The 13,174-nt window shown below is 48.5% G+C and overlaps 1 long non-coding RNA gene across 1 annotated transcript; it reads left to right on the forward strand.

The window, feature by feature from the left end:
• Window positions 1-10,298: 10,298 nt before the first annotated feature.
• LOC115098057 lies at window positions 10,299-12,902 on the forward strand. Its single transcript, XR_003858405.1, has 4 exons — window positions 10,299-10,701; window positions 10,981-11,038; window positions 11,752-11,838; window positions 12,138-12,902. It is a non-coding gene; the product is annotated as an uncharacterized LOC115098057 (long non-coding RNA).
• Window positions 12,903-13,174: the final 272 nt, after the last annotated feature.

Genomic DNA, 13,174 nt, shown 5'->3' on the forward strand with positions numbered 1-13,174 from the left:
CTAATAATCAAGTTTACTTAGGGAATAGTCACTGCGATTAATTGCATCAGTAACATGGGATCTTCTTAGTATTTGGGTAATTGCCAGGTTCTTGTGGCCTGGTTTGGCCTCTGTTGGAAACAGGATGCTGGGCTTGATGGACCCTTGGTCTGACCCAGCATGGCAATTTCTTATATTCTTTCTTATGTTCTTATGAAGCTGGAAACTACAGCTTCATAAGAACATTAGCCTCACCTCAGTGGTGGGAAAAGTAATGGAGACTCTGCTGAAGGAAAGGATAGTGAACTATGTACAGTCAGGAGAATTTCTGGACCCGAGGCAGCATGGATTCATCAGGAGAAGGTCCTGTCAGACAAATCTGATTGATTTTTTTGATTGGGTGACTAAAGAATTGGATCGAGGAAGAGTGTTTGAAGTGATCTATTTGGATTTCAGCAAAGCTTTTGATACAGTCCCACATAGGAGGCTTGTGAATAAAATGAGAAGCATGGGAGTGAGCACCAAGGTGGTGGCATGGATTACAAACTGGTTGACTGATAGGGGACAGCATGTAATGGTAAATTAAACCTACTCTGAAGAGCAAATAGTGTTAAGCGGATTACCACAAGGATCGGTATTGGGACCGGTTCTGTTCAGTAATATCTTTGTGAGCAACATTGTGAAAGGGATAGAAGGTAAACTTTGTCTATTTGCGGAAAATAGTAAGATCTGCAACAGAGTGGACACGCCAGAAAGAGTATATAGAATGAGATGTAATTTAAGGAAGCTTGAATAGTGGTCGAAAATATGGCAGCTGGGATTCAGTACCAAGAAGTGCAGAGTCATACATCTGAGGTATGGTAATCCAAAAGAGCTGTATGTGATGGGACTGAGACTAACACGCACAGACTGGAAGAGGGACTTTGGTGTGATAGTGTCTGATGGTCTGAAGATGGCGAAGCAATATGACAAGTTGATAGCTAAAGCCAGAAGAATGCTGGGCTGCATAGAGAAAGGAATAACAAGTAAGAAAAAGGAGGTGAAAATCCTTGGTGAGGCCTCACATGGAATACTGTGTTCAGTTCTGGAGACCATATCTCAAAAGGGACAGAGATAGAATGGAGGAGGTTCAGAGAAGGATGACGAAAATGGTGGAGGGTCTCCATCAAATGACTTATGCGGGAGAGGTTGAAGGACCTAAATATGTATACCCTGGAGGAGAGGAAGTGCAGGTGAGATATGATACAGACCCTCAGATATCTGAAAGGTTGTAATGATGCACAATCGACAAACCTTTTCCTTTGGAAAGAAATCAGTAGAACTAGAGGTCACAAAATGAAACTCCAGGGAGGATGACTCAGAGCCAACATCAGAATTTCTTCATAGAGAGGGTGGTGGATGCCTGGAATGCCCTTCTGGAGATGGTAGTGAAGACAAAAACAGAGAAAGATTTCAAAGGGGCATGGGATGAATACTGTGGATCCCTAAAGGCTAGAGGATGGAAATGAAGAAAAGAGTACATGGGGGTAACTTGCTGGTGTAGCGGTTACTACCCTTAACCAATAAGCCTTCATACTGTTGATGCAATTCCATCATTGCTCTCTGCTTCAATGGCAGGAGGGAAAAGAGGAAAGGGGGAATTGAATTCAGACAGCAACCAACAGGGACATCAAATTTTACGGTCTGGGAAAATAAACAAGCATGGGGGTAACTTGCTAATGCGGTTGTTACTACCCTTAACCAATAAGCCTGATACTTTTGATGCTGCTCCAACATTGCTGTCTGCTTCAACATACATCAGTTGGGGATGCCATACAAGTCATCCCCAACTGATAAGCATGGGGATGACTTGTATGGCACAGCAGATACTACTATAAATTTGCTGGGCAGACCTTCATATACGTGAATGGTGTTATGACCATCGGTCGCAGACAGCTGCGACCAAAGCCACTCATGTCATGTACTGCTCTGCTCTCTTCTCCGGGTCTACTAGCGGCTGAGGCTAGCCGCTTCCACCGCATTCCTCCGGTTTCCCTGGACTCCTCATGGCGGCCTGGACGCCGCCATCACCCATGCCGACTCCAGGCCTTCCTAGGCTCGCAAGCGCGCCACCAGGTGTTCCTTTGAAGACCCAATGGTGGGAACCTCATGGGCGTCCCCGACTGATGACATCACTAGGTTGGGATTCTTAAGCACCACCTTTGCCCTTTGCTAGCTGACTTGGCAACGAGTTCCTTCGCTATTGATACCTGCTCCTGGCTTCTCGGACTCGTGGTTCCTGTATCGGTTCTACCTGCCTCTGGTCTCTGCTTGGATACCCGCTTCTCATGGGTCCTGCTGCGCTCTAGTGAGAGACTTATTCTCTTGACTTCCCCCGCTCCTCGGGCTAGCTCTGCACCTCCCAGAGCTCCTGCCTACCAGCTTCTCTGCTCCTCAGAGTCGCCCCTTGGAACCACCTTCTGCCTGGAGTCTGGACCCGTGCTTCCCCGCTCTTCGGGCCGCACCTACATTCTACTACAGAGACTACACCTGCGCTACCCTGCTCCTCGGGACACGACTACGTTTTACTACATAGACTACACCTGTGATTCCCGCTCCTTGGGCAGCACCTACATTCTACAACAGAGATTGTGCCTGTGCTTCCCCGCTCCTCAGGGCAGCACCTTCATTCTACAACAGAGACTGTGTCTGTGCTTCCCCGCTCCTTGGGGCAGCGCTTATATTCTCTTTCAGTGACTTTGCTCGGCTTCCCCGCTCCTTGGGGTAGTGCCTTCATTCTCTGCCAGAGATTCCATCGTGTGCAGCCCCGCTCCCCAGGGTTGCTTTCATCACTACTGCAGAGATTCACCCGGGCTTCCCCGCTCCGCGGGTTGGCCTACATCACCACAGCCTCTCTTGCTGCGCAGCCTCACCCTTCGGGTCACTCTCTACTGCGGACCTCCTGAAGTTCCTGACTCACGCTCTCCGCTCCTCAGGGCCTGCCCAGTGCTCTCTCTCTCTCTGAGGTTCCTGCTCTGGTACGTGCATCTCCAGTTCGGCGAGTATACTGTGGGTTATCCCTGAACTGTGTCTCTCTCCCGCTCCTCAGGATCCCCCACAGTACTCCCATTACTTCACCTATGTCCACGTGGCTGTGACGCAGGATGCTCCATTCCTCTACACTGCCTATCACAGCTGACCTCGCCTCCTGACGGTGGGGACCTGTGTGACTCCTCCCCACAGGTGGTACCAACCCCCACCTCGGACCAAAGGCCCATGAAACCCATGAATCCTAATAAATGGTTTTAATGATGATTGTTCCTTGAACCTTTTCCAGAGGAAGGCAAACAGTAGAACTAGGGGTCATGATATAAAACAATCCATGAACATATGACAGAATGTCCCACTCTGATAATTACATTTAACACATAAATCAGTATCCTATAGGTTAATTTTAGCTCCCAAATCTAATTATATAATGCCTGTGAATAACTGTAAGCTGCATTGCTCTCATGCTAATAGATGGTAAAGTTTTGTAAATTTCAGTAAATGCTCAATGAATGCCCTCCACCTCCAGCAACACCTACAGTACCTGAATGTAATCCACTTTGAAGCGCTGAAAAAAGTGCGAAAAGCGGAATATAAATATAAATAAATAAATAAATAAAATAAAAATAAAACCCTCCAAGATTCTTATGCCATGATTCAGCCAACTTCTGCTAATGAGCAATATTCCTATTTACTTTCAATATATTACACCATATGGTAATTCTGTTATTTTTTATTTTTTTTTTGAAACTTATGTTTTATTAATTTTTAAGCATGAAGAATCAGAATATGCCATTTACACACAAGAATGCAGCCATTTCAGTGCAAACAAGACCATTACACTAGGATATATTAAGACAAATATCCAAGAAAAAGAGCACAGCAATACACACCATGGCATTTATTTATTTATTTATTTAAATGCTTTTCAAGTCAAACAGTAAAAACAAACAACAAACCAACAGTCCCAACCCTCCCGGGCATCTCAACCGTTCAAAACCTCAAAACAGACCAAGTGAGCCGTTATTCCCCAGGTCTCCCCCTCCCCCCCTCCTTCACTCCCCCCTCCCTCCCCCCCCCCCCCAAACCCTGAACGTGTGTGAGTGCTAAAAACAACAACGTAATGAGGTGTCAGGATAAGTACCATGAGTGGAGGTATACCCATAAAGTGGTCCAAAATACCCATGTAACTAAATGGAAACCTGGGTCTCTTTCAGGGGCTTATATTTGGCCGTAAGTAAAGCTCCAATGGTTTCCAGATATTACCCACAAGTGTTCGCTTCTGATCAGTTGCACCCTGAGCACAGGTATACTCCAGTGTAAATAGCTTGATCAAAAGCCGAAGCCACATATCATGCAATGGAGGTACCGTGGATAACCAGCAGGCTAAGATGGCCTTTTTGCCCGTCAGGCTCGCTCTACGGATGAACTGTAGCTCACACTTACCCAGCCCCATAACAGGATTCCGTACCACCCCAAATAGCCAAAGAGCAGGGTCTGCTGGAAGATCCATGGAAAGCAGAGAGCTACAGGTACCAATCAGCTCCCTCCAGAATAGGGAAATCATGTCGCAGGCCCAGAACTGATGGGTATAAGTACCCCTACTGGTTCGACATTTGGGACAGTCTGCAGACTCCGCTACATGAGCCAAGAAAGCTCTATCGGTCGCCATGTAGTACCGTCTCAAGAATTTAAATTGGATCTCTCTATAAAGTACACTCTCTGACCACTCAAAAAGCCGGTCAAAGCATGATAAAAATTCTTGAATGGTAAGGGTAAATTCAGTCCACTGCGTCCATTGTTGCCAAAGACCAGATACAACATCTACTTGAAGATGCAGACCTAGAACTTGGTTGAAGAGCGCAATAGTGGGCTTTTGAGGTTTGTGGACCGAGAGCACCTTATTGACCACCCAAAAATGTGGGGATCCCAGTTGGACTAACCTATGGGCCAAGCAGAAATCTCTCAACTGTCTGTATGCGAAGTAGTCAGAAGGGGACAGATCAAATAGTTGCTGTAATTCCGAAAAATCATAAAGCTGGTTCTCATCTGGGAAAAGCACTGGTACAACCAGGTTAGTCCCTTCTCTTTCCATTTATGAAAAGTAGAAACCGTCATCGCTGGGGGGAACAATGGGTTACCACATATCGTAAGCATTGGGGTCAGCGTTGAAGGGCACCTTGCTAGGGAACACAAATACGCCCATGCCTTCCGACTTGCCCAAATTAATGGTTGAGTAAAGAGCCCCGCTGGTACCTGGGCTCTAGGTAGTTGGAGTAGAGGATTCAGGGATTTCTGATTCCACCAGGAACAAAGGAGTGTGATGGGAGTGTAGTGTGATGTCCCCCCCAAAATATCCTTCACATGACGAAGGAGGCAAGCCAAATTATATCTTCGGAGATTGGGACAGCCCAGCCCCCCTTTTTTATGAGGCTGTGTGAGGATCATGAGTGATAAACGGGCTTTGCGCCCATTCCATATGAATTTCCGAAATAAGGCATTTGCCCCTTTAACATCTCTCCCTGTCAGCCATATCGGGGTCATTTGCAATATATAGAGCCATCTGGGAAGGATCATCATTTTGATAAGTTGTATTCGACCAGTTACCGAAAGGGGTAGCCCTTGCCATTTCTTCAGTAATAAAGACGTAGCCTCTAGTAACGGCCCCACATTTAACTTATGAAAGTCCTGTATATCAGAAGGTATCTGGACCCCCAGATATTTCATGTGGGTGGTCACCCACTTAAGGGGGAAAGGACCGTGCCACTGTGGTTTCACTCTACCCCCAACATCTAAGGCCTCCGATTTATCCTTATTGATGCGTAACCCTGCAAAATCTCCATACTGTTCCAATACTGTGCCCTCTATATATTTGTATATAACCCACTCCTTCCTGACCCTCCTTTTTTCTGACCCTTCCTTTTCCCTCCCCATTTCATTTTTCTCCCCTCCCCACTTTCCCCCTTAGATTACTTTTTGATTTTAGATTTAGTTATGCTGCTATAGTTATCTACATTATATTGTTTTACATTATCTTTTTATTAGCTAAATAATTTGTTCTTGTTACTGTTATATATTGTTTAATGTAATTTAGAATTCATCTATTATTATCCTGTTATATGTACACGCAATTGCGTATTTTTGTTCCTTGTACACCGACGTGATATCTTTGATGAGCGGCGGTATAGAAAAACCATTAAATAAATAAATAAATAAATAAGATGCCCAACAGAGGAGTTAAAGACTTTTGGGGTTTCGTGAGATAAATTAAAATATCGTCTGCAAAGGCAGCAATCGAGAACATCTGATGGTCCGGACCATAACCCTGAATAAGTGGTGAGCTCGCGATTTTTCTAAGTAACGGATCAATAGCCAAAATATATAAGAGTGGGGAAAGCGGACAGCCTTGTCTCACCCCGCGCTGTATGAGTACCTCACCCGACTTACAACCATTTGCTATTATGTGTGATTTAGGTTGAGCATACAGCATATGGAGATAATTCAAAAAATTGCCCTCAAATCCATAGCGCTGTAAGACCGAAAAAAGATAGGGCCAGGATACACGGTCGAACGCCTTCTCCGAGTCTAGGCCAATCACCAGTGCCGGAGAACGTTGGGACAGGGAAGAGCACATAGCGGTTAGGAGCTTGATGATGTGAGTACAGGCCGGTCTATTTTTGACAAAGCCGACCTGGTAAGCAGATATTAGCTGTGGTAACATTACATTTAGTCGGTTTGCTAGTAGCTTCGCGAGAAGCTTTAGGTCACAGTTTAACAATGAGATAGGGCGGAAAGACGCAGGATACAACGGGTCTTTCCCCGGTTTGGGGAGAACAGTGATGAAAGCAGTATTAAAAAATGGGGGAAATGTCCCCTTATTTACCGCATCATTGAAAAAATCAGTTAGGTGATTGACAAGGTGGTGTTGCAAAATCTTATAAAAATCAAAAGAAAAGCCGTCTGGCCCTGGCGCCTTTCCCATCTTGCTGGTAGAAACAGCGGCAAGGACCTCCAGGGGTATAATGGGTCTATTGAGAAAAGATAATTGAGATTTAGTGAGGGTTGGTAGTTGGAGTCCTTCAAAGAACGTCGCCTCGTCTTTCATTCCCCCCCTTACATCATCAGTGTATAATTGTGCATAGAACTGACGGAAGACTTCACAAATATCTTTTCGTGCGGAGACAGTAGTACCTGTCGTAGTACGCATAGCTGGAATAAAGGTCCTCCCTCTGTGGGCCCTGACTAAATTTGCTAGGTGTTTCCCTGCCTTATTACCATAACGGAAAAAGTTCCGTTCTCCAGCTTGAAACACTCGCTGAGCTCTTTGATGCAAGATGCCATTTAAATCCCTCAGGACCGCAAAATACTCCCTTTGAGAATTTGGGGATGGATGAGCTATGAGTTCTCGCTTAAGGGTACTCAACTTAGCTTCTAAGTCTAGGATATTTTTATTAAGCATCCGGTTTCGAGCAGCAATATAGGAGATGATTTCACCATTTAGGACAGCTTTAGCCGTTTCCCAAAACAGTTGCGGATTCGAGACATGTTGACTATTAAGACTGACATAATCTTCCCATTTATTTTGCAAGAAAGTCTTAAAGGGCAGGTCCGTACGGAGGAACCCAGGAAACCTCCACATCCTGTCCCCACTGTCCCGCGCATGGAAGCTGAGATCCACCCAGATCAATGCATGATCGGAGACCCCCTGTGGCCCAATCACCGCATCCGAGACGACATGGAGTCCCTCCCTCGGTACAAGTATGTAATCAATACGAGATAAAGATGCATGCGCCCGAGAAATGTGCGTATAGTCCTTCTCCATGGGATGTAATGTCCGCCAAACATCCAAAAGAGAGTACTCGGAGCATAAAAACGGGACCCCCTTTCCCCCTCTATTGGGCGATGCCACTCCCGAAGGCGTCTTGTCCATGCCAGGATCCGCAGGGAGGTTAAAATCCCCCGTCACCACAAGGTAACCCTTCGCATGCTCCACCAGTTGCTCCAAAACAAAGATAAAAAAGGAGTGAGAGTATGCATTGGGTGCATAGATACTGCAAATAGTTACCTCCTGGCCATTAAGGACACCAGACACCAGAAGGAATCTACCCTCCGCGTCTCGAACTGTATTGGAGGCACTGAAAGAGGCAGCTTTGTTTACCAGTATAGCTACACCCCCCTTTTTCCCCATTGCAGGGGTAAAATGGCAGTCTCCCACCCAATCCCTTTTAAGTTTGCTGCTTTCTATTGCAGAAAGGTGTGTTTCTTGAATACAGGCAACTGTCGGTTTATGGGATTTGAGTTGTTTGAGGATTTTGTATCTCTTTACCGGTGAACCCATCCCGTTAACATTCCAGGATATTATACGTGTATTGTCAGCCATCAGAAAGAGTAAACTCCCATGAAATGCAGATGAAAAATCGTACTTCTGTAGCTAAGAGCCTGATTGCCCCAGTCAACCAAGAAAGAAAATATGTGACTTCCCCACTAACCCATTTCCAAATGAGAAGAACCCCAAGGGAAACCCCACCCAAACAATCTCCCTCGTACTTCCACCTACGCCCCCGAACACCAATTCCCTGACCCTCACACTGCATAGGCCGCAAAAAACACACCGGTTGCTCAACACACACACCATCCCTCCCCTGCCCAACCCTCCCATCCCTTCCCCCTCCTCCCTCTACATTTCCCCCCCCAACTAATCCCCACTGAAACCAAAACCCAACTTTACATAACTCAGCAAGCTGTGCCTCGACCCCCCTCTGTGGGGAAGAAGCCAAACTCCCAAGTAACTCCCCGTATATCGAGGAAGAGATCACGTTAAACATGTGTTCAGGTGCCCCTTTCCAGTCCCCCTCCCCCGTAACATATACAAAATAAGATAAATGAGAAGGATAGAAAGGGCATTATGAAACATAACAATAGATCATACTGAAAAGAAAAACCCAAGCCGATTTCGCTGAGCAAAATACAGTCATGTCATCACCACTAAACGAAAAACCAGAAACATGTCCAGGCAAAGCACCCATTACAGTCAGGGTACCTGTTGTCCCCTTGCCCTGAAAAAACAGACCCATGTATGTCCCATAGGTTCTCATGGCACCCGATGACCATCCATTCTCTCTCAGGGTCCCCAACGTCTAGGGGAGAAAAGCGAGCTCTGCACACAGTGTCCATCTCCGGGTGAGATTCAGGAGGGCCGCCCAAAAAACACAGCCTCACCAAAGAAACCAAGGGTATTAGGTAACAAGCAAAAGTAAAAAATAAAAAGTAAAAAGTAAAAAATAACCAAAGCTCAATGTGCACTGCTACCCAGCTTTTGGCGCCCCTGATTATGCACTCGCTATGTAAGCCCCAGACAGTGCAGAAAGACGCACTTCCACGTGGCCAAAATGGTCGCCGGACTCCATCGATCAGTTTTGTAGTTTCGTCTTCACAAACTTCTGGGCATCTTCCGGAGACTCGAAGAAGGTAACCTGGTTGTCGTACCAAACTTTTAGGCGCGCAGGGAATTGTAAGGTAAACCGAATCTGCTTCTCAAACAACAGGGAACAGATGGGGGAGAAGCTCCGCCGCAACCCGGAGACCCTCGAGGAATAGTCCTGAAACAGCCGAATCTTCTTGCCATCATACGCCAAATCTGGGACCTTCCTGTAGGCTTGTATTATGGCTTGTTTGTGAGCAAAATTCAGAACTTTTAAGATAACCATCCTCGGCCGTGTCTCCCCTCCTTACGTGCACCAAGCCTGTGCGCTCGCTCTACCCGGAAGGAGGTAGTCAGCTCCGGTAAGTGCAGGGCCTCCGGGAGCCAGCTCTCTAGAAAGGTGCCCAGATTACTTTCCACCAAGGATTCCGGGAGACCCATCACCCGAATATTGGACCTTCTTGCCCGGTTCTCCAGATCCTCGAGTTTAGAGGCCTGGGCATCGACAAGTTTTTCGAGGACCGAAATTTTGCCCGTGAGGGCGAGCGTATCGTCTTCGACAAGGTTTACCCTGCCTTCCAGCCTGTCAAAGCGCGGGTTTAGTTCGTCTAGCGCCGATTTCACATCCGCAATCTGTGTAGAAATAGCCCCTAATTTGGAATCCAGGGCTTCCATGAGGATCGCCTTAAAATTTTCCGTCAAGTCCGGGTCTGGGCCTCTCTGTCCCGCATTCCCCGGGGTCGCCGCCATTTTAGGGTCCCCAGTGCTTGCCTTATCTTTGTCTCGTCTCCCGGCTCTGATCGGCATCACCGTGGGCGAGCGATTCATGTAAGTGGTAATAGACATGTAAAAGATAAACAATGATTGTCCTTCTGATTGGGAGGGGATTTCGTGCCGATTTAAGTGCAGATTAATAGATAAACGGATCGAGGCACCCGGAGCTCTCCTGCACACGTCCACCTCCTCTCACCACATCACGTGATCCCTAATGCTTTTAAGTGAGCTGACTATGAGATACTCCACCATTCATACATTCATTATTTTTTTGACATCCGTCACAAAGTGATTGTTTAGTGATTTTTGCATTTTTCACTTTGAACGGTGGTTATTTTTATAGTAGGGATTTGGGTTGAGCGCAGGCACAAAGAGGCAGTGTGTTCTGTGGTTCCTTTCCACCGGTGCAGGGAGAAGAAGGAACTGCAGAAGATCCTGGAACGGAAGCGGCACAACAGTATCACGGAGGCAAAGTCGCGAGAAAAGCAGAAGAAGGAAGTGTGAGTGGGCAGGGGAGTGGTGGCGCCGGGCCCATGGCCACGGCAGGGTTGCCTGATGCCAGGGTGGGGCCTGTGCGCAGGGATCCACAACCCTGCAAGAGGGATCTGGGTGCGGACACAGGGGTTATAGTGAGGGCGGGGGAAGTCCCGGGCCCAAGCCACCGATGGGGCTATGGGCTTGCTCCCTGGGTGAGACCAGGAGCACAAAGGGCCCCCATCCCCCATCCCCTAGCCACTCTGACCTGCTACTCTCATTCTCCTCCCTTTTGTTCTCTGCAGGGAACTAACGGAGATTAATCGGCGGCACATTAATGAATCTGTCAATGCCATACGGCGGGTAAGTGGAAAACTGGGGAGAGAGGGAGGAAGCACTGCCACACCAAATGCATCCCCTTCCTCACCTACCTTCCCCCCTATATACCTCTTCTGCTCTATCCAGTGCACTCCCACAACTCCCAGAGATGCCGGGCACCCACCTGCTCTGCATTCCCATTGGCCGGGCACCCCACCTGCTCTGCATTCCCGTTGGCCGGGCACCCCACCTGCTCTGCACCCCGTTGGCCGGGCACCCCACCTGCTCTGCATTCCCGTTGGCCGGGCACCCCACCTGCTCTGCATTCCCGTTGGCCGGGCACCCCACCTGCTCTGCATTCCCGTTGGCCGGGCATCTCACTTGCTTTGCATCCCGGTACAAATACAATAATTAAATTTTGTCAGGCATCTTGACTGCTCCCACCGGCTCTGTGCTCCCATTGTCCAGGCATTTCATCAGGTCCACTCCTCCAGTGACCAGGCATTTCACATTTTCCTACCAGCTCTGCACCCCCATTGGCTCGGCTTCTCACTGGCTCTGCACCCCCATTGGCTCGGTTCTCACCGGCTCTGTACCCCCATTGGCTGGGCATCTCACCTACTCCCACCAGCTCCATGCGGCCAGGAATCTCACTGGGTCCCTACCTCCATTCCCCGGGCACCTCATCTGCTTCCACTAGCTCCCCTGCCCCCATTGGCCTGACATCTCACCCTCATTATTCTATGTTCCTGTCTCAGCTGGAGGAGGCTCAGACGAGACGGCAGGAGAAGCTGATCGGTGAGCAGCAGGACATCCTCCGGCACATCAAAGACGAGGAGCCCAGGGTAAGGGCCCAGGATTGGGACCCATTCTAGTTAAATCTTCAGCCCTGGGAGAGGGGATCATTTTGGGCAAATTTCCATACCTCTGGGAAAGAGCAGGACCTAGAGAGGTGTTTTAAATAAATCTGGAGGCACGGGGCAAACAGCAGGGAACAGAGTGGAATTTAAATAATTTTTAGCCCCTAGTAAGTATGGGACAGGGTGACTTGTGTGCAGTGTGGGTAATTCATCATCTTTCAGAGCAATCCTATCCAAATGTATTAAAAAAAAAAACAAAACCATATGGCTTTCATCTCTTACAGCTGCTGGAACAGCTGGAGCAGGAGTGTGACGTGGAATCGCAGCTACTTCCCCAGGAGATCCGGCGTTACCTGCAAGAGGAGCTGGAGGAAAGTTGAGCCGCTCGGTTGCCAGCCTGCCTGGCAGCGTTAACAACGGACACTCACCTAGCACTGACAGCCCGCTCTCGGGACTCCGCTCTGCCCAGAGCACCCCGTCTTCCATCTCCCGCTCTGGCTGGCGCAGCGACCAGAGCCTGGACGATAGCACATCCTCGCTGCAGGAGAGTCCTGTGTTGGCTGCGCTTGTGAATCCTGCTGACGAGACGACGCTGCTGTGACCCCCCCTCCCTTCCCTCTCGCGTCGACGATCCCCCTGGGCCTACGAGCTTGAGCAAAACCCAGCCTGCTGCTGTGCATGGCTGACAGTAACGAAGGCCGCCCAGGGGCCTACACCCCGGCCCCTATCCCAGCCCTCTGGTCAGACCGATAAGAGCCCCTGTGTATGTGGTGTGTGTGTGTGTGCGCGTCCGTCCGTCCGTTTTTTTTTCTGTTTTCTGTTGGAGCTCCAATGGTGCGTGGCTTCTGCCACCGTGACGCTCGCGCGGTCACACCAGCCGCCTCTGCAACGTTCGTGCTTAAGGGGGAGAAGCCCCAAACCCCCTGCCTGCTTTTTAAAGTCACTCTAAACGCCTGTTTTAATTCTGTACCATCCAGACAGGCCCCTTGCTGAACGTTTTGGGGAAAAGGTCGCTTCTTGTGCGTGGGCTGCGGTTCGGTGGAGAGGGGGAGGGGGAGGGGCTCGAAAGAGAGGCTGTCAGACCAGTGCCGCTTCCTACAGCAGCACAGATGTGTGTGCCGGGCTGCAGGCTACATGGTTTTAACTGGGGCAGTTTTCACTGGAGGAGTCTGGGAACGATTCTCGGGTTAAGGATTGCAGGAAATGTGATTTAGTATTTGACATTTTTTTTTTTTGAGGGGGGAGGGGGGCGCAACTGCATTTCCTTCCCCGTGACATTATCAGCAGCTCTGTCCGAGGAAGATGGCCTGCCTGTGATACC

Source organism: Rhinatrema bivittatum, chromosome 8 (genome assembly GCF_901001135.1).
Source record: "Rhinatrema bivittatum chromosome 8, aRhiBiv1.1, whole genome shotgun sequence".
Taxonomy (NCBI): Eukaryota; Metazoa; Chordata; class Amphibia; order Gymnophiona; family Rhinatrematidae; genus Rhinatrema; species Rhinatrema bivittatum.